Source organism: Aegilops tauschii, chromosome 2 (assembly GCF_002575655.3).
Source record: "Aegilops tauschii subsp. strangulata cultivar AL8/78 chromosome 2, Aet v6.0, whole genome shotgun sequence".
NCBI classification, from domain to species: Eukaryota; Viridiplantae; Streptophyta; class Magnoliopsida; order Poales; family Poaceae; genus Aegilops; species Aegilops tauschii.
In genome coordinates, this window is record NC_053036.3 from 418951476 (window position 1) to 418973539 (window position 22064).

Below are 22064 nucleotides of genomic sequence, written 5' to 3' on the forward strand. Positions count from 1 at the left end.
ATCTAAACCATGTCTCACATGTATAATGTGTTTATCACATAATGTATGGTGCCCCGCTCCCTGCGCCTACAAGTATTTAGATGTGAGTTGCAAATGCCACACATTACCACAAATTCAAATAAAATGTGAGATTGTTCGATATATAGTATTGCTTAGATTGTCCGATATTTAGTTGTAAGCTGCAAACGCCACACATTATCACAAATTCAAATAAAATGTGAGATTGTTCGATGTATAGTATGGTTTAGATTGTTCGACATTTAGCTGTGAGTTGCAAACGCCATGCATTATCACATTATGGTATAACATGTGCAAAACCACAACACACATATCACCGCTATATTCATGCATGCATATGTTTATAACACTATGATCTCCTATTCAAATATATGAATCCACTTCCATATCAAATTATGATCTTTGTTAGTCTCTTACACCCACACAATCCTCTAACCTTTGTAGCTAGCACTAACTTTCTCTCGTGCATGCACACGCCCTCCCCCTCCCTCAGCATTCTATCCATCACGCACATTCATTTTTTTTCCTTTAGGTCGTTCTCCCACAGTCTCCACAACTCCTTTCCGACACACACCGATCGATAAACCTCTCTAGCGATGTCTGCCTACAACATACACACGCACCTTTCATCTCCTCCTTTCTGTGTCCATGCCTCGTGTCTTTCATATGGTCCCACACACGTGTAAACTCTCGCCCCTCTTTTCATCGATCTCACAATCGCACACTCCTCCCCCTATCTAGCTAGTAGCTCGGCCTCTCGCACCACCTCCTAGCTCCATTCTCTCTGTCTATCCGTCTCACTGGGCCTTATTTGCCTCTAACAAATGGATGTACACCGACCGATCTCCCGCTATACATATAGCTAGCTAGGTCCTTATAACTCGTTTTTCCCCGCGCGTCGATCGATATACCTCATTAGTTATGTCTCTCCCTTCCTTCGACAAACAACAATTGATCTACCGACCTAGTTAGGTTTGCTTACCAAACACATGGTTCCCCTTCATCATCCATGCATGCGTCCCGACACATCTATCACGCACAGGCACACACAGAAACACATCCCCACTATTATTGATAATATTGTAGTTCTACCCTTAGTTTGTCTAGTAGGCCTCTCCCACCATCTTCAAGAAGCAACTCCATCACCCATCCAGCACTCTACCCCTCTCCCTCCCTCTCTCTCTCCTCTCTCTCTCTCTCTCTGTGTCCCAACCTATTTCTCGTCCTTCAGTTATGTATGGATGTCGACTGATCTCCCTCAAGACATAGCTGGGTCTCTCCTTCTCAACACATATACGAGTCGTTCTACCTCTCTAGTTAGGACTCTGCCTCCCCCTCCCCCCCACACACACACTGATACATCGAGCGATGTAGTCATGTCTCCGTGCCACACACAAACTTGCCTTGTGCCCTCTGACGTTCCGGTAGGTCAGTCACCCTATATCTTTGGCTTGCACACACACAATTTCGATGGCTCTCTTCATCAATCTCGCACCCACCCACTTGATCCTCTCTCCGACTCTATCGATATCTATGACCCCTCCCTCTCTTCTCATGGATCGCCCCCTCTATATATGATATAGATAGGCCTCTATTTCACACACATTGCATGTGTCAAATTTTTGTTTGAGATGTCATCGACACATATTCCCACAAATACATTCACGAAATCACACCCCCCAACAACAAACACTCATGAACGCACACGCCATCTGTCTAGGTTTGCATCTCTCTCACACACACCCACGTAGGTGGTGGACGTGCACGAAGAGAAGAGGTGCACGCACGACGCACGTACTCCCGTCCCTTTCCCAACCACACCCGCGCGGGTACACGGTGGAGCTCATTTCTGTACGAAAAGGCAGCCCACGTGGTAATTTGACACGTGTACTGGTTGTACACTTGATGGAAGATCGTCTACCACAGGTGGACAAGCAAAATGCGACTTGACGCGTTATGTTAAAAAACAGGCAAACCATGTGGGGCCTACCTTAGAGGCAAGGCTCTATACACTCGAGACGCTCTATACGTATTACTTTTGATATGTCCCGTCAACTCGTAGAACGAGGAGAAGCTTGCTTAGTACGCCGTCTCCCCCGCCCATGGGCGCGGTGGGTCGCATGACGAGGTGAAGCTTGCTTACCACGCCTTAACTAGCTATGTTACCACATGCCTCTCTTTCTTCATTTATTTCTTGCCACATCATCTATTTTATCTAGATATGTGTGATGTTACTACCTATGTTACTCCCACTGTGGGTAGTCTTACGCCCGCTCCCTCGCCCACGCGCACGGTGGCTCGCAGGACGAGGAGAAAATTTTACTACTCCCTCCGTTTACTCCTCGTCCCTACCTTGGTTAGAGAGATTATCATATTTTTTGGAATATATGATTTCAATATGAACTTACTAGTACATACTCCAAACACTGATGTATATAGACGTATTTTAGAGTGTAGATTCACTCATTTTAATCAGTATGTAGTCCATATTGAAACGGACGTAATAGTACGCACTCTCCCTCGCCCCTCGACCCTCGCCCACGTGGTGGACGTTCAACAATTCATTCGGTCTCATATAGCTAGAACGATATATACTTCAGTACCATTATTGCTCGACTTTCCGAAGAGGCGATGAGCCAATCACAAGGTTGATACGTATTTTGGAGATGCCAAGCGCAAGGTTTATAGGAGAACGAGTAGTACTAGTACTAGTAGTAGTACCGGTGGTACGTACTGTACGAGGAAGAAGGCAACAAGATGTATGTTTTGTGTGACAGTCTCTTCTTATAGGACGTGCTAGACCTAGTGGACCTCATTGTTGCAATGGGACTACTCCCTATCATAGATGGCACGATTCAGAGTGGTGGGCAGCGGGCATAATTCGGAGCTGCTTAGTCTTAAACCCCATGAAGAAGTCTCATCAAAAGGAATAGCCATCCTCTAGACGTGCTCCTATGCAAAATGAGTAAATGAGATAAAAAGAGAAAGAGACAAAGTAACAAAATCCACCAGCCTTAGATCCAGCCCTATTGTATCAGTGAATGATATTTCTACGTCGTGATTGACATGGCTATATTATTAACCATGCTACAGAGGTAGAAGCGGCTTTTTTTATTCAGGAGGTAGCAGTGGATGGATATTCAACGAGGTGTGACATGATGGTTGCTTCCTTGGTCAAACATAGAGAAAGGTGGGCCTCGTGATTCCACGCCTTATTAGTCATTATTACAGCCTATACTCTTTGCCCATATATAATAACCGCGTGGTAGTACAGTAGTGGGCTATACTTTTATTAGTGAAGAGTAACTTAGACTAGTAACATACATATGTTACTAGTCTATGTTACTACCTTCATAGTGGGTAGTGTCATATGTGTAGTAACATAGATGTCTTCATTTATTACTTTGTAGACTCATTTTGCATTGGAAAGCGCTATGTGATGGTAACATATTATGTTAGTCTATTTGCCTCTTCTCCTCATTAACTACTTGCCACCTCACCATTTTTGCTTATGTGGCATCTATGTTACTACCTATGTTACTTCCACTATGACCAGCGTAATAACCATGCTCGAAGAGAAGAGGTGCACGCACCCACGCACATAGTGTACTAGTAGCACTCTTTGCATCTTTTGCGTCTTCCCCAACCACACACGTCACACGGTGGAGCTCATTTCTGTAAGATGATGCATCCCACGTGATAATTTGATGCGTCTAGTAGTAGTTACCCACTTATAAATAATGGGGGGTCGGGAACCACGCATGAATAGTGCCGCGTCATTTATAAATAAAGTTTTTGTTCTTCAGTGGCACATACACAATATAAATTGGTTCATATGGAGAGAAAAGGAAACAGCTCCACTATATACATAGCCAGGACGAGCCTACATGGTTGCTTACTGGGGTTGCTCTCTTCACGCTCTCTCGCACAAAACGATTGTGGCCACATCTCTAACATCCGGGCGGATCACGTTCGCCGGGGGAAGGGGTGGATGCTTAGTGTAGATGCGGTCGCCGTCGCCGACGTCGAAAACCCACCCTCGGCACGTCTCGATCAGGGGTCCCCGCCGTTCTCTCTCACAAAGCCGATGAGGTTGCCTTCGTCCCTTGCTCACTGCCGCGACGTGGGCAGTTGCCGCCTCCCGCCGCCGTCCTCAGGTTGAGCTACGTCCCGACATCCCTCAGGTAAAACTTCCTTTACAGCCTGCTTGCACCACTGCTCCAGCTGCCCACATCACTCCATGTGGATATTTCTCTACTTCTTTGCCCCGCACATACCTCTACTGGCTTCTACGTACTGTATTTGTGATGAGTTTATGTTTCATCAACTAGTCCTAGTTATCTTATTCTAATCATGCTTCTTCAATTTCTTTGCCATAGGGATGCTCATCTCGATTTTGGTGAAACTGCACAAAATGATCCGATGGTCAAAGGGTTGCAAACTTTATTTCCTCGGAAGCTCCAACGTTGCCAGCAAATTAAAGCTTGGTTAGGGTTTACGGTTCAAGGGCTAGGGACTACATGGATCTTTTTTTCTTTAGCTGTCTTTGTTCCAAAATAAGTGTCAACTTTAGTAGTAGTACAACTTTGTACTAAAGTTTGCATAAAGTTGAGACACTTATTTTGGAACGGAGGGAGTACATATTGGCTATGATCTGTCAATCATTGAGATGCAATAGCATGCATGTTAGTCTCCTTTGTATTGGATGAAATGTTGCAACGGGCAACCTTGGACGCAAGATACATGAAACAGAAGTTGGAAGCTTCATAGCATTGTACAAATTTATCTCGCTGAGAAATTACAGTACGTACTATACTAGTACTATGTAAAGAGTTAGGTGTCGCACGGTGTCCAGAAAATATGGTGATAGTGTGAGGTGGGCCATGTAATCACTAAGCCTGCGTGTTTTCACACCTTTCGCACTCCTCCGCTGTAAGAATGGAGAAAATTGTAATCTGGCAGTACCTCCTTTTGCCGAAACCGTGGGACATCCAGCAGTCGTACCACCTCAGTAATAATGACCAATGAGCCGTCAAATCACATAGACCCAGCAGTAAGTTGGACGGACGAAGCAACCATCACTCTTGAATCCGCTTCTCCCTTCAACGCATGCACCAGTGAGAGGTCGCGTCCGCTCTGCCCGGGCATGAATGCGGCACCAATTCTTTGGAGCAGCACTGACCATTTCGGGCGGGAAGTGCGCCCGGGTGATGGAGGGGCTTTGGGTGGGCCAGGCTGGTCAGGAGCGGGCGTGGAAGCTGTCCGCCTGTCCCGACTGGACGCCCGGAAATGAGAGGATGCACCGACTCTTGCAGCTAAATCGTACACTACACACCATCTCTCTGTAGGAGTAGGTCGATGTGTCGCTCCCTCTAACACACACATGCTGTTAAACACACACACACACACACACACATGCACACGCACACGCACACACAGGTTCATAGAATAGGAATATCATGCGAGCGCGAAGCCACAGGAAGTGAGATACAAATGGAGTACGTACAAGAAGAGAAGAGGAGAAGAATATTCCATCAAACCTGGACTGAGGAGTAGTACTCCCTTCGTCTAGGTGTTAAGTCATCTTACGAAAATCAGATATTCCCAAAATGTTTAGGCGTCGTCCATTAACTTCGCATCTCAATCCCCTCCTGGCCTCGTTGCTAGTGAGCATTGTTACTTAGGGAGCGTTTGGATCCTTAGCAAGAACAGTTTATAGCCTAGCTGGGCAAGGTTAGGCATTTGGAACTGATAAAATATGTTAGCTTTTGTGGGCCAGCTAGCTTGGGTGGGCTAGAAACACCTGGCTAGCTCAGGAGAGCCAGATCGGCTCGCTTCCGACGGCAAACTTCACGCACAGAAAAATCGATGACCCACTCATGACAACGATTTTCACGGGGCAAGGCTGGTAAAGATAAAGCTGGCTAGCTGGGCTAGCCGAGCAATTTCCTTAGAGCATCTCCAATGTATGGAGGCAATGCAGCCTCTAAGCTGGGCCCCACGTTAGTGCCTCTAAGCATGAATGAAAGTTCTGCAGTGTATAAAGATTTTAACATGCCTCCAAGGTGGAGCCCACCATAACCCTACAATAAATAAAAAATCAAAGTTACAACTTCTCATCCGCGTGCATGCAGGTAACCTTCCTCCTCTCTTCTTTTCTTCCATTTGTTTATTCACTTGGAGGCTGCCTCTAGTGTTGGAGGCGACGCTAAGCATAGAGGCGGACAAACTAAATCGTGCAGTGTATACAGGCAGACTAGAAATCCTTAGAGTCGGCCTTAGAGGCGCAAAAACATCACATTGTGGATGCCCTAAGCAATGTATAACCAGACGCTCCTTACTCTGCCTTGTTATCTCCCCCGGAAACCCAATGCATGGAGCGCAACTACGCGTTGATCAGTCAAGAAATCAAAGTCGGCTTGCATGCGAGTTAATACATGGCCCTGCATGGTAGCTAAAACAACATCTCTTAGTTGTTCTGATTAATTGTTGCGTTTAGAGACAGAAATCAGGGCTTTGATCGGAGAAAGGACTGGTCAAGTTTCTCCTTCTCCTCCAATCTGCTTGCACCTTGGTCCCGCTACACCTTCTAACGCGACTTATTACACCTAGATGGAGGGAGTAGTACGAGATATGGTGGCACACTGACTTAGGTCGAATACAAGTGCCCAAAATTGTGTGCATGTTATAATAAGGATTCACCTAAAATAGTACGTGAGCGAACAGAGGGATCAATTGGACAAGTGTTCACGAGCAGTAGCGAGATGTGTGAGGTAAGATACACCGCTGGAGTTTTTATTTTGTTCTTATTAATTTGTTTGTTTCACCCTCTGACTGGTGGGACCCAACGTACTACGTGGAGAGAGGTAAGGTGACTAAGGCTGCATTATTTCTGTACTACCAACACTGCTTTAAATCCCAAAAGACCTTACCACCAAAGCCACATGACATGATTATGATTTAAATCCCAATGACTCCCACGCAAAAAAACACGGCATGCTTGTCACACGAATGCAGGAATGTATAAAAGGTTATTTTCCTCTTGTTAAACATAATGTGAGGGTGGTGTAGCTGGTTAGCCTGTTCGCTCATCAAACTTGAGGTCTCGGGTTCGATAACCGCACTTGAGCATAATTTTGTTTTGGTTCGACTTCTTTCTTCCACCCAATGATAGGTAGGCCCCGCATGACAGAGAGAGAAAGTGATCTGGGGCGATGCGAGGAGGATTTTTGACTCGTCTAAATGGATGGATACGGAGCTATACGATCTCGTAGTGACTGTATAATCACCTCATCACGTATACGCTGCAGCCTCGGCGCTTGTTTTCTACTAGTAGGTTTTGCACTCTTCACACTCTCTCTCCACTATATATATACACGCTGGAGCCTGAATGCTTGTAGTTGATCTCTTCACACTCTCTCACCCTCTCTAGATCTAAACAAGACTTCGTTGGCCTCTCTCTCTCTGCCCTCACTACTAGTCAAAGAGCCGGCAGGATCCGTCTGTCGGGAAGGGAAGGAGACTTAACGCTGTCGCCGTCGGCGAGGGAGGGAATCCACTACCGGTGCAACTGTTCTCTTTCACCCAGCAGCGGCGTGGAAGGGCCTCCGACCCCTTCTTCCTTGCCGCCATACATAGTGTGGGCAGAACGGCCTCCGGTGCCACCGAACCACACCCCAAGAACCTTAAGGTATAATTTACTTATTCCACATGCATTGCTCTAGCTGCATGTGGGCTTTTTCCGCTTCTGCACTCGAATCTAGGTGTTGGATCAAGCAGGAAAGTAGTGGGCAAAGTTGTATAGCATGAATCTAGGACGTGGTTCAAAAAGGAAAGGAAGGGGGAAGTAGTGGGGAAAGTTGTATAGCATGAATCTAGGATGTGGTTGAAAGAGGAAAGGAAGGGGGAAAGTTCTAGTACAAACTGGCTATCAAGCACCTACGTTGGTCAAAAAGGGAAAACAATGACAAACATAGTACGCACATCTGTAACGAACAGATCTTTTTGTTTTGGGGGACAAGGCTGTAGAGTTTGAGCAGGACTAGATTTGCTTCCCTCACATAGGGAAAGGTGTCTAAAGATAACAAAACTGTGACCAACACAAATATGCTCCTTGGTTCTTTGTTCTTTGTTGCAACAGGCTGTGCATCACCCCTTTATACATCAGTAGATGCACATGGTTCTGGTGCATCCACTGTCCCGTGTAACTCTTTAGCTGTTGTTAATCTAATGCCCTGTTTGGTTAAAAAGTCCTAGGACTTTTTTTAGTCCGAACTAAAAAGTCCCTAGTCCCTACCTGCTTGGTTCCAGGGACTAAACATGGACTAGAGGTTATTAAATGACATGCTAAAAGACCATGTTACCCCTAGTAATGAACTAATAGAGATAAGGTGCGATGTGGGGCAGGGGCAACTGTTGGAAAAAGTCCCAAAAAGAACCTCCCTCAGTGTCTTCTTTCTTTAGTCCGAAATGCCCACTTTTAGTCCCTAAAAGTCCCTCCTGTTTTGTTTAGATGGGACTGAAAGGGACTTTTTTAGTCCCTACACCAAAAAGTCCCGGTAAACAAACACCCTCTAATAATGCCGCTGGAAAATTGATGCAATGCCACAGTTAAAAGCAAATTACATGTTTAACAAATTTTATTGTTAATATAATCTCTCTATTAATATCAATCAATGCCACCATTTGAGAAATGCTACTATCTTTCTTTTCCATTTAGGTAAGTTAGATGCTTCTTTCTGTTGGCTTCTGTGTCATCTACCATTATTGACCACTAGTTGTTTCCTTTGCACCTCTGTGTAAACAGGGTTATCTACTTCACCTCGTTGCTATTGTGACCTTTTGTTGCACCGCACAAAACACTTTTGTCTTAAGAGTGTTTTGTGCAGTTCAACCAAAATGTCACACCGACAACGTTGCTTGATTTCTTGATCTTAGTGGAACTGCACAAGAGGAGATCTGACTTCCTATCCTTGTTGGAAAATTTGGTTTAGATCTTCTTGTGAGTTGTTTGAATTCCGCGTCATGAGAGGTTAGTACTAGCCTTCTTTCACATGATTGTGCAGTGTGCTTTCATATGTTGAGCTACTTATACGGTAATGTTGCTTGATTTTAGTGAACTGCACAAATGGAGACAGGACTTCCAATCTGTATGTGCACCGTAATATCCCATTGAGGTAAGATAAGGATATTTCACAACTATTGGCCTGTATTTTGCCACTTTCATCAGAAAATTAATGTCGTTGTTTAGTGCTATACTTGTGGTCCCTAATTGACATGCCAAATCTTACATTGAAGGCGAAGCTTGTCTGTTATTGAACCAAGAGATGAAGGGGAAGAACAAGTAGAAGAAAAACAAAAATAACTCTCGGTGCTGTAATGAAGCACTAGAACTGTGATGACACAAGTAATGATATAGTTTTGCATCTTAATTTACTGCTATGGCTGGAACAAGCAATTGTTTTGCCACTGATTTGATGCCACTCTTAATGTAATATGTAATTATCTCTACTTGTGCAAACAGGGATCTTCTTTGAAGATACCATATATTTTAGTGGAACTGCACAAGAAGATGTTGGAAACATTAAACTAATCGAGGAGTATATAGTAAGCATGGCAACTGCAGTAGGTAACAACAGATGGTTCCAGAGAAGTGCTTGATCTGTATGCTCTACACAATAAGCCTCCTGACAAAGGTTGGTACTCGCCCACAGATTTCATCCATATGATTGAGCTTTGTCATCTCTATTGGTGTTGTGCTACTGTTTAGATACTGCCATGAGAAAGTGGTATTGTCCTTGAGAAGTGCTTCATCTGTGTTGTTTTAAACATTTCCTTTCCTTTTGTCGGTGGGAACGACACCTATGGGATCACTGGAATCCCTTCTACGGTCGACGGGGGCGGGGTTGTGAGAAGAGCAGGTTTAGGAGCTAGCACACGGGTCGTTTACCCAGGTTCGGGCCGCGAGGATGCGTAATACCCTAGTCCTGCTTTGGTGTGTATTTAAGAGTGTCCTTGAGCTCTCGAACCAGCTACGGTGGCTGCGTAGTTCCAAACAGCCGAATCCCCCTCCTGGTCGCCTCGTTCCTCCTTTTATAGGAAAAAGGGGTTGCCACAGTGGCACACAGGAGGTGGAAAGGTCTACAGTCGATAAGCCTATCCTCTGGGACCGTCGTACAAACACATTTAATGCGCTGCCGACGTGTCCCCCTTGCTTCATCGGAGACGGCAAGGAAGCACGTCCCAGCTGTCGCCGCCTCGCCTGGCCTTGACACGCGTTCGAGCTGACGAGGTGTCGTGGCGCCACGTTGGCTGGCTGCTGGGCTGGCGCGGTGGTGGAGCCTTCACGAAGGGTTTTGTGACACCACGCAGGTGCTTGCTGAGTCGATGTAGAGGCCACCCATCGCCACGCAGGTGCCTGCCCAGCTGGTTGAGCTAGCAGCTGCTTGGGGACGGCGATGGAGTCTTGGCTGGTGCGGGCCTGGCAGTGGCCCTGCTGATGCCCTCGGCAATGATCTTGCCGGAGGCCCGACAAGGGTCTTGCCGTGGCGTTGCAGTCGTCCCCGGCAAGGCGCTTGCCGGGGGTCTTGTGGATTTCCTTGACCAGGACCCCGCCGAGGGTCGTCGTCTTCTGATCCTCATCTGATCTCACATGTTTATGATCTTGACGAAGATCTGCATGCCACCACAGAGGCGCCTCCCGAGCCTTGGTTCCAATGTAGTTGGTTGGGTTGGAACCCGTGGGCTCAAGGGTGGCTTGCTCCGCTGGCATCGGGAAGGCTGCCTCGGCAAGGCTCTTGCCGGGACTGCAGAGACTGCCTCGGCAAGGATCTTGCCGAGGAAGCCTACCTCGCCCTCTTGCTCTCCCGTGTTCCTGGTCTTGGCGTTGCCTTGGTTGTCTTGTACTTTGTCTTCTCTCTGTATTCCCTCTTCTGCTCTGCTGAGTGTGGCCGCGGCGCGTGGCTCTGACTGCCCGTGCACCAGTAAAGGGGTCAAAAGGAGAGCCCCTAATTTTGTACACCGACAGGAGCCCCCGGGTCTGGGCCACAGATAAGCGCGACGCGTTGTTGGGCTAGGCCCAGAACGGTGCGCGGGTAGGTGGGGTGGATTTTTACTGTGGTAACTGTTTCGTCTGCTGCACTTCCCCACGACCCGCGTTGAACGCGCGATGTGGAGGGTCGTGTGTGACGTGAGGGTCATGCGTGGGGCGGTTCCCACACGCATGCGTCACATCGCAGTAAAGAGGCGGCTCGCGCCTTGCCCATAAAAAGAGGGAGGCGCGAAGGCGCGGCTCATTTACTGAGTAGACTCGGGTCGCGGTCTTCAAGGCGCCCACACCCCACAATCACGGGGCGGGGAACGGTCGCCTCACCCGTCTTCTCGATCATGCTCGCTCGCCATGTGTCCTCCATGCAGGTGGCAGGCGGCGGAGGCGGGAAACCGGGCCGGCGTTGATTGGGGCAGCGGGTCGGTCCTATTTCCCTGCGCCCCCGATGGGTGGATTGGCTGAGTGGGGCGGCCGAACCTCGACCCCGCCCCTTTATAAGGAGGGGGAGGGGGATGTCATCCCACATTCTCTCAGCATCCATCCTCTTCCACCTTCGCTCCTTTCTTCCACCCGCCATGGCGAGAGGGGGTGCTAGGCCTTCGATGGTGGGGGCGAGGGTTGCCGCTCGACAGCGTGTTCCTCCTTCCCATGAGCTCACGGCAGCGGAGTCGGCCGCGAGAGGAAGGGGGAGGGGCGAGGTTGAGGACGCCATGGCAGTCGGGGGAGAGGGGGACGAGGCGGTGTGATGGTCGTGCCTCCGCCAGCGATGCCTCCCGTGATGGAGGGCCACATCGAGGACCAGCCTCGGGAGTTCTTCATCAGGTTGCGCCGGCCACCGCGTCGTCGTCTTTGTCTCCCTACCCCATTTGCTCAGGAAATGGAGCCCGATCCGCCCAGACCCTCAGATTGCACATGAGGGGCTGTGGGAACGGCCGCACGCGGGTCGATGTCGACTTCCCCGCTCCTCATGTTATGTACCTCCGTCACGGATGGAAGACATTTGCTCGCATCCACAGCCTGACGGCGGGGCTCGTCCTCTACTTCAAGTTAATGGAGGGCACCTGCTCTCCGTCAAGGTCTTCGGAGATCTTGGAACTCGCCTGAAATGCTGCGTGGAGAGCTCCTCCGACGATGAAGATTCTTCCTCGAGCGGGAGTGACGAGGAGGACAGCGACAGCGACGACGAGGGAGTCGAGCGGCGGGATGCCGATCCCGACTCCGACTGACCGCGCTGCCCCTCCCTCGGCCACGCGCCCTGCCGAGGGCCTTCCTCGTCAAGCTCTCCATTGGCGCGTTCCCCATCGTCTCCTTGGGCGGCTGGCGTAGGAGGGCTGGAGAAGGCGAAGATGGCGGGTGGTGGCCGTCAAGTCGGAGTACGCGGGCACCAACGCCTTCGTCGCGTGTTGCCGGCCCGCTGCCTCGTCTTCCAGCTCCTTTCCCGGCACCAAGATACTCTCTTGGTGCCTTCTGCTCTTCGTACCTTGCCTAGGCGCTCTTTTTGCCCTCCCGCCACCTTGTTCTGCTTTCTAAGGAGAGGGACAAGAAAGGGATTACGGGCATGTTATCTCTTTTTAGTTTGTAATCCTACAGGCACTTGTTAATTTTAAGACTTCTTATCCCCTTGCTCATGTTTTTAATTCCGTATGAACTGTACCTGTATGGGATGTTTTTAATAAAACAGGGTGTCTGCCGGGTTCTTTGTGTGTGAGCGAGGTCCATGCCAAGGAACGAATCCTTGTTATTTTTAGGATAAACATTGTCGCCCGGCAACAGGCCTTGCCGTCCCCTGACTTCAGTCGACCATTCTCACGCTCTTGGCGGAGGCAGGGGCGAAGTAGAGTTAGGCCCTTCGTTCATTCTTTTGCCACCGCAACTACGACCAAGTTCCGACCCAGGGGATAGCTCTTGGGTACAGGAAAAGGGGAGCACGGTGGTTTAAGAATATAAACGAGGTTTCACATGTCCCAGTTCCATACAGAAATGCACAACAGGGATTGAAAGACTTATCTGAATCCGCAGCCCCCGGCAACCTTGGCTTGCCATGGTTGGATCCTTGTGTCTTCAGTCCCCGGCAGCCTTGGCTTGCCGGGGCCGGAGCGCCGGTTCGTTCTCTTTCTTCTAACTGGCCTAGCAAAATTGTCCACATGCCCTGCGAACCAAAGAGGACAGAAAGACGCACACTCGACCTCTAGGCTAGGGGTTAGTCGCCGCTAAGCACTATCAACCCTAACCGAGGGAGAGACTTAAGCTAGCACGCATGCTATAACTTAGGGCGCCAGTGCTTCATTTATTTATGCTCAGGGTCTGCACCTGGCTTTGTACAGAGGGTCACATGCCTTGTCAGCAAGGCTTGTACAAAAGGTGGTTTGCCGGGGGGGCAGGCAACCGCGCCTTATGGGTAAAACTTGCGAAGATGTTCAATGTTCCAGGAGTTGCTCACTAGAATAGCATCTTCGGTCTCCAGGTGGACTGCGCCGGGCCTGGTGACTCGTATTACCCGATAAGGGCCTTCCCACTTCGGCGCCAACTTGTTGGAATTCTTGGCTGATTGAACGTGCCGAAGAACAAGGTCGCCTTCCTCAAAGCTTCGGGCATGAACCTTGCGGCTATGGTAGCGGTGCAAGGCTTGCTGGTAGCGTGCTGCTCTCACGGCCGCCCGAAGACGATCTTCCTCAAGGAGCGTTGTGTCATCTTGCTGCAATTGCTCTTTCTCGAGTTCGTCGTAAGCGAGCACTCGAGGTGACCCGTTAATGAGTTCCATGGGGAGAACTACTTCTGCCCCGTATACTAGGACAAAGGGTGTCTGGCCGGTGGCTCGATTTGGCGTCGTCCTGATCGACCAAAGAACTGCCGGCAACTCATCAATCCAGCGCCTTCTGCTCTTGTGCAGCCTGTCAAAAGTCTTTGTCCTCAGGCCTCGCAACACTTCAGCATTTGCCCTCTCCGCCTGGCCGTTGCTCCGTGGGTGTGCCACGGAAGTGAAACAGACCATGCTGCCGAGGTCTTGTGGCTTGTGAACTGCGTGCCGTTGTCGGTGATGACTCTGTTTGGCACACCAAAACGGCAGACTAGTCCCTTGAAGAACTTGACGGCTGACTGTGATGTCACCTTCCTCATTGCTTCCACCTCCGGCCACTTTGTGAACTTGTCGATTGCAACGTACAAGTACTCAAAGCCCCCGACAGCACGGGGGAAGGGCCCAGTATGTCGAGCCCCCAGACCGAATATTGCCAGGAGAGAGGGATTGTTTGAAGGGCTTGAGCTTGTTGATGAAGCTTCTTTGAATGGAACTGACACGCTTCACACTTGGTTACTAGTGTCGTTGCATCCTGGAGGGCAGTGGGCCAGAAGAAACCCTGCCAGAACGCCTTGCCGGCAAGGTCCCTCGACCCTATGTGGGAGCCACATATGCCTCCATGTATCTCCGCCAACAGCTCCAGTCCTTCCTCCCGGGGGATGCACTTCAATTTCACACCGTTTGGTCTTTTCCGGTACAGGACGTCGTCGACGAACTAGTACATGGCAGACCGACGGGCTACTTTCTCCGCTTCTACCTGCTCCTCAGGAAGCTCCCCTGTTTGGAGGAATCGGACGGTATGTTGCGCCCATGCCGGAGCCTGGGGCTCGACGGCAAGGACCAAATGCATTTCTTCTACCATGGGAGCGGCTGTCTCTATGGTCGGGGCTTGACGCCCTGCTGGAGTCGGTTGCTCCTCGGCAGGCTCAGTATCCACGGCAACGTCCTTGCCGGCGGCCCCAGGGGGCTTGGCAGGAAACTACTTGCCGGGGCCTGATTTCCTCTGCTTGTTCTGCTCTGTTGATGGTTCAACGGATGGTTGAGTTAACCGAAGCACAAAGGTACCTGGTTCCACAGGTAGCCTGAACGCAGCGCACTTCGACAGGTAATCGGTGTTGTTGTTCTCTGCTCGGGGAAGGTGCTCCACTTGTATACCATCGAAGCGCTCCTCCAGCTTCCTCACCTCATCTACGTAGGCCTCCATCAACATGCTCTGGTAATCTTTGTTGACTTGCCTGACGACAAGCTGTGAATCACCCCTGACGATGAGCTTCTTGACCCCGAGGTCTGCCGCGATCCTGAGTCCGGCAAGCAACCCTTCGTACTCAGCAGTGTTGTTTATGGACATCTCCCTGGGAAAGTGCATCTGGATCACATACTTGAGGTGCTCTCCGGTGGGTGCGACGAGCAGCACACCAGCACCAGCGCCTTGCAGCGAGAAAGCCCCGTCAAAGTACATGATCCAGTTGTGACTTGCTTCCTTGCCGGGGAGAGTGGTCTCCTGGATTTCCTCGTTAGGCGTTGAGGTCCATTCTGCAATGAACTCCGCCAAGACTCTGCTCTGGATTGTCGAAGTACTTTCAAACTTCAACCCAAAGCTTGATAACTCCAAGGCCCACTCCACAATCCTTCCGGTTGCGTCTGGGTTGTGCAGTATCCGTTGCAACGGGAGGCGGGTGACGACAGTGATCTCGTGGGCTTGGAAGTAATGACGCAACTTCCTCGAGGCCACAAGGAGGCCGAAGAGCAATTTCTGGACACTGGAGTACCTTGACCTAGCCCCCTGCAAGAGGGAGCTGACAAAGTAAACCGGGTGTTGCATCGTCTTCTTCTTGTGCACCACTTCACTTGGCTGCGCGGGCCCTGTCCCGATGGCATCAGACTCTGCCGGGGGCCTTGCCTTGCCGGCACCAGGCCCTGCCGGGGGAATCTCTGACTTGCCATCCGCCAGTAGTGCCGTTGCCACTGCCTCTTCGTCGACCTCCCTCTGCGCCACCAGCGCGGTGCTGACCACTTGATTCGTCGCCGCCAGATACAACAGCAACGGCTTTTGCGGTTAAGGCGCCACCAATACTGGTGTAGAAGAGAGGTATTTCTTCAGATCCTGCAATGCTGCTTCGGCCTCCGGGGTCCACTCCATTGGGCCCGCCTTTTTGAAGATTTTCAAAAAGGGAAGGGCACGCTCAGCAGACTTGGAGATGAATCGGCTCATGGCGGCAACGCAGCCAGTGATCCGACGCACATCCTTGATCCGCTTGGGCGCCTCAATCTGCTCGATAGCCTTGATCTTGTCTGGTTTTGCCTCGATCCCACGCTGCGACACAAAGAACCCGAGAAGTTTGCTGGACGGAACGCTGAAGACACACTTCTCAGGGTTCAGCTTGAGGTTAATCTTGCGCAGGTTGGCAAACGTCTCTTCTAAGTCTTGTACAAGAGTTGCCTTGTCCTTGGTTTTGACCACTATGTCATCCATGTAAGCTTCCATATTTCTATGTAGCTGGGGCTCAAAACCAATTTGGACCGCCCTTGCGAACGTCGAGCCAGCACTCTTCAACCCGAAAGGCATCCGTAAAAAGCAATATGTACCACATGGGGTGATGAATGTTGTCTTCTCTTCGTCGTCCATTGTCATGAAGATGTGGTGGTAGCCCGAGTAGGCCTCGAGGAATTATAACAGATCGCACCCGGCCGTGGAGTCAACAATCTGGTCAATGCGCGGCAACGGGAAGGGGTCCTTAGGACAAGCCTTATTGATATCTGTGTAATCAATACACAGCCTCCACTTCCCGTTCGCCTTGCGCACCACCACCGGATTGGCCAACCACGTCGGATGGAGCACTCCTCTCACCAAGCCCGCTGCTTCCAACTTCCTGATCTCCTCTGTGATGAACTCCTGCCATTCCAAAGCTTGCTTCCTGACCTTCTGCTTGACATGTCGTGCATGGGGACAGATAGCAAGATGGTGCTCAATCACTTCCCTAGGAACGCCGGGGATGTCGGATGCTTGCCATGCAAACACATCGACATTCTCCCACAGGAAAGTGACGAGCGCGCTTTCCTATTTGTTGTCAAGGGTGGAGCTTATGGTGAAAGCCCCTCCCGTGCCATCCTCCTTGACGGACACCCTCTTGGTCTCTGGTGGTGCAGCTTTGGATTTCTTGCTCTTGCCGGTGGAGCTCTCTGGCATGTCCTCGATGGTAGCACAACACTCCGAAGAGTTGTGCTTGACAGAGTGGGTGCGAGAGGTCTTGCCGGTCTTCTTCTTCCCTCCCGGGGCTTCAGCGGCAGGAGCAAGTGCCTTGGCGGTAGCTGCTGCAACTGCTTTTCGGTAGAGTTGGTCAGCGCAGATCAGTGCGTCCTTCTTGTCGGAGGGGACAGTGATGATGGTCATCGGCCCAGGCATCTTCAGCGTGTTGTAGGCATAGTGCAACGCTGCCATGAACTTGGCTAGTGTCGAGCGGCCGAGGATCCCGTTGTAGGGCAAGGGGATCTCGGCTACATCGAAGGCAATCCTCTCCGTCCTGTAGTTCAACTCGCCTCTAAATGCCACAGGCAATGTGACCTTTCCCTTCGGCTGGCTCCTTCCCGGGTTGACCCCTTGAAACGTGCCCGTTTCCTCAAGGTCTCCCTCAGGAATTTGCAACATTTTGATCACAACGGGTGAGATCAGTTTCAGACCGGCCCCGCCGTCAACCAGCATCTTGTTCACCTTGAGGTTGCGTATCGTTGGTGAGACCAACAACGGCAAACACCCGACTGCAGTTGTGCGGTCAGGGTGGTCCTCGGCGTCAAAGATAAGGGCGTGCTGGACCACTTCAGTGGCTTCTGGGTGTCGAACGAGGGCTCCGCTGCTGTGATCTCATGCGCCCACTGTTTGAGCTGGCGGTGACAAGTATGCAGCGAGGCGCCACCATCGACGCACATGGCCTCCGTAGCCTTCTGAAACTCATGCTCGCTGGACTCGTCGTCCTCGTCATGATCATCGTCTTCCTGCTTCTGGTCGCGGCCCCGAGCAGGCCTCTCTTGCTGGTTATCCTTGCCGCGGCGACCTCCTTAGCCGCCACGCTTCTTGCCGGATCCTTCAGCGCCATCTCGGCCCTTCTCCTTGTCCTGCCTCTCATACTTGGCTTTTTGCTTCTTAGCAAGTAGCTTGACTTGTCGGCAGTTCTGAAGGTCGTGGCCTTTGGTGTGGTGGATCTTGCAGTACTGCTTGTCGGAGCCTCATGGCTTGTCGGCAGGCGCCAAGGCCCGGCAAGCGGCGCACCCGGCAATCTCCTTGCCGGGGTCGTCTGCCTTGGCCTTCTTGGCGGCACCGGTGTCGTCGGATCCCTCGACAGCAAGCACGGTCTTGCCCTTGCGCTTCATGTTGCGACGCCGACCCTTCTTCGTCGGGGCAGCGGTGTCTTCGTCGGTAGAGTCGGTTTCCGCGTCGGCGTCTTTGTCGGGTACTTCCTCCCCTCTTCAGCCCCAGCGCATCTATCGGCCAGAACGTAAAGTTCGGCCACATCCCTGACCTTGTTCATTGCCAGCTTTTCACGCATCTTGCGGTTGCGCACATTCTGATGGAACGCGCCGATTACGGCGGCAGGGTGAACATCTGGGATGTTGTATTGCACTCAGCCGAACCTCTGTATGTACTTGCGCAGGTTTTCACCTTCCTTCTGGGGAATGATATGCAAATCACTCGCCTGGCCATGAGCTTGGTGGCCTCCAGTGAAGGCACCAAAGAAGAAATGGAATCTGCCGGCGAGTGCATCAACCAAGACATGACATTGGGCTTCAGCGCCAACGGGAAGTAATTGGCAAGCACCTTGTCGTCGCGAGCCCCAGCGGCTTGCATCGTGATGGTGTAGATGCTAAGGAAATCTGACGGATGGTCTTGCCGTTGTACTTCTCACCGATGTCGGGCTTGAACATGCGGTGGGACGACCACTGGAACTGCCGCAGCTCACGGGTAAAGGCTGGGCAACCCACCTCGTAAGGTAGGCTGCCGGAGCCCCCCGGTGCTGGGTGGTCCATAGCGGGCCCCGCCCGCTTATCCGACTAGTGGCGTGTATCACGCCGGCGCTCGATGGTGGTTCGAGCATCTTCATGGGCTCGCTCCTGAAGAACTTGGCGCTGATCGCGGTGGGTTCGTGGGTCGGACGATGCTATGGAAATGTTATCACAAGCGTCGTCACGACGGACCTGCACCAGCGGCAACTGGCGCGGGGGAGGAGAGTGCACTGTGGCTGCAGCTCCCCCGGTCCTTCCACCGCTAGCATGTGGTGGCTCGACGGAGCATCGGCCCGAGGGCCCCGTCGGTCGCGGATCATCTTTGTTGGCGACGGCAACGAGGCTCCGGATGGTGGCCCTCCATTCGTCGAGCTTCTCCGCGGCAGGAGGGAAGTCGAGGAGTAGCTGCACGCATGCCAAAGCTTCTGCTGGCGTGGGTGGTGGCGAAAGCTGCGCGGACCGTGGCGCGCTTCGACTTCTAACCATGTTAGAAGGAGCTCTATCACGGCCCAGCGGCTGCATGCCATTTTCGCCAGCACTTAGGCGGGCATGCTGGCCTCCTTCGTCCCGCAGATGATGCACAGGGCTCTTCCCACGGCAGTGTCCAGTGTCACCGGTGTGGTGACGTTGCTCGTCACGCACACCCTGGGAAGAGCGCGCTGTGGGCGCCGGGGTGGGCGTCCTGGAGGTCTCCGCGCCGCCCGTGGGTGGCACGACGACGCCCCCGGAGGGCCCCGCGCCGCCTGCGGGGGGCCCAGCTCCGTCTCTGGATTTTGCAGCGTGCGGTCCGTCGTCTCGCGCATGAACGACGCCGCTCGCCAGGCTCTGACTGCCAGAGCGATGTTGGTGCTCGCGGGCCGCGCCTCGGGTCCTGTCCGCGACCGGCCCGCTGCTCGCCCGCACTGGCACGGGCCGTTCGGCTCCCGACGAGCCGATCGCCGTGATCGCCTTCTTCTTGGGTGCCATGGCGATGAAGAACCGCTAGGCTAACTGCTAGACCAGATTCTCACACATCGCCCCCTACCTAGCGCGCCAAAGATGTGAGTGGGAACGACACCTATGGGATCACTGGAATCCCTTCTACGGCCGGCGGGTGCGGGGTTGTGAGAAGAGCAGGTTTAGGAGCTAGCACACGGGTCGTTACCCAGGTTCGGGCCGCGAGGATGCGTAATACCCTAGTCCTGCCTTGGTGTGTATTTCAGAGTGTCCTTGAGCTCTCGAACGAGCTACGGTGGTTGCGTAGTTCCAAAGAGCCGAATCCCCCTCCTGGTCGCCTCGGGCCTCCTTTTATAGGAGAAAGGGGTTGCCATAGTGGCACACGGGAGGTGGAAAGGTCTACAGTCGATAAGCCTATCCTATGGGACCGTCGGAAAAACGCATTTAATCCGCTGCCAATGTGTCCCCCTTGCTTTATCGGGGACGACAAGGAAGCACGGCCCAGCTGTCGCCGCCTCGCCTGGCCTTGACACACGTTCGAGCTCACGAGGCGTCGTGGCGCCACATTGGCTGGCTGCTGGGCTGGCGCGGTGGTGGAGCCTTCACGAAGGGTTGCGTGCCACCACGCAGGTGCTTGCTGAGTCGGTGTAGAGGCCGCATGTCGCCACGCAGGTGCCTGCCCAGCTGGTTGAGCTAGCAGCTGCTTGGGGACGACAGTGGAGTCTTGGCTGGTGCGGGCCTGGCAGTGGCCCTGCTGATGCCCTCGGCAAGGGTCTTGTCGGGGGCACGGGAAGGGTCTTGCCGTGGCGTTGCAGTCGTCCCCGGCAAGCCGCTTGCCGGGGGTCTTGTTGATTTTGTGACACCCACAATTTTTAATTTTATTTGTTCAAAATCTTTTATTTTTATTTGAGGAGGGTATTTAAAATTTTCTTCTAAAGAACCCACCCTCTCAAAAACTTTCTTTTATGGCAAGTGTTTTATTTGGATTCACCCAAGACTTGATTTTGGTCTTGGAGGTTTGCCCTTTTATTTGGACTCAAAACCAAATGCTTTTCACGTGGGAAAATATTTCTTTTGAAAAATCTTTTAAATAGCCCTAGGGCATTTTGAGTGATCTTTTCCCCTTTTCAAAATTCCTCTTGCCATGACATAAGTGGAAATCCCCTCCCAAAAGCCTTTCCCCACCTTTGTATCAAGTTACTCTTCAAATCCAGCAAGTTGAACCTCTCCATATAATTGTTTCCTTTTACTTCTCATCAAAAAACAATTTCTGCCTTCTATCTTGATCCTTGGAGGTTTACAAAGGAGCTACCCTTTCTGCTTTGAATTTTGCCTAGCTAGTCCTTTGAGCCCTCAACCAGGATCCATGAAGATCCACTGGTCTCCAGTTCAAATATTTCAAACTACACTTGTTGCAAGTTTGGACCTCATTTGCCAAATTTGATGAAATTCATTTGAATTCTTCTCCTAAAAATCTGAGAAAATTCAGGCAGCCTCTGGGTGCATTGAGAGGTCACCTCACCAAGTCCCAGCTCCAGAAAAAAATTCTCCTTGCCAAATCATTTCATCGAACACCTGCTGGACACTGTTGCTATCATGTTCAGTCAAGTTCAGTTAACAGTTTCAGAGCTGCTGTCGTTTTCTTCAGAGCCCGACGTCGATCTCGCCAGTGTCGCTGTGGCGCCTTGCTCCCCGTCCCCTCCCTCTTGTCCCTGCGCCGCACGAACGCCTGGAAGGTTGCGGGCGTCGGCGACGAGCAGGAGGAGGTGCGCCACCCCGTGAGCGACGGCAGCGGCGGCTTTGCGGCCGCCAGAGAGGAGCGCAGCGTGGACGGCGCCACCCAGCGCCGCCCAAGCACCCCACCCCTCAACTCTTGCCAGTAGCTTCCTTATGCATCCACTCTCCTGTCCCGCGTTTCAATTCGGAGTTTGCAGCACCCACCGGAGTTCTCCACCATCGCCCGAGCCGCCGTCCGCCGGAGAAAGTGTCGCCGTCGACGTGGTGCTCTCCGTCGGTCAAGTCCACCACCCACCGACGCGGAAGGATGCACTGAACCTCTTGGTACACTCCGATCTCCCTGCCTCGCCGTGGTTCAACGCCGGCGACCACCGCAGTCTTCGGGCGCCGGCGAGGTTTTCAAACCTGACATGTGGATCCCCCCTGTCAGCCTCTATTCTTTTCCCCCTCGAACCGTTTTCTGTTGGCGCCTTTGGGCAAATACATTTTCTCTTTGGGCTGACGTCTTTCCCTCCGAACTGTTTTCTGTTTTCT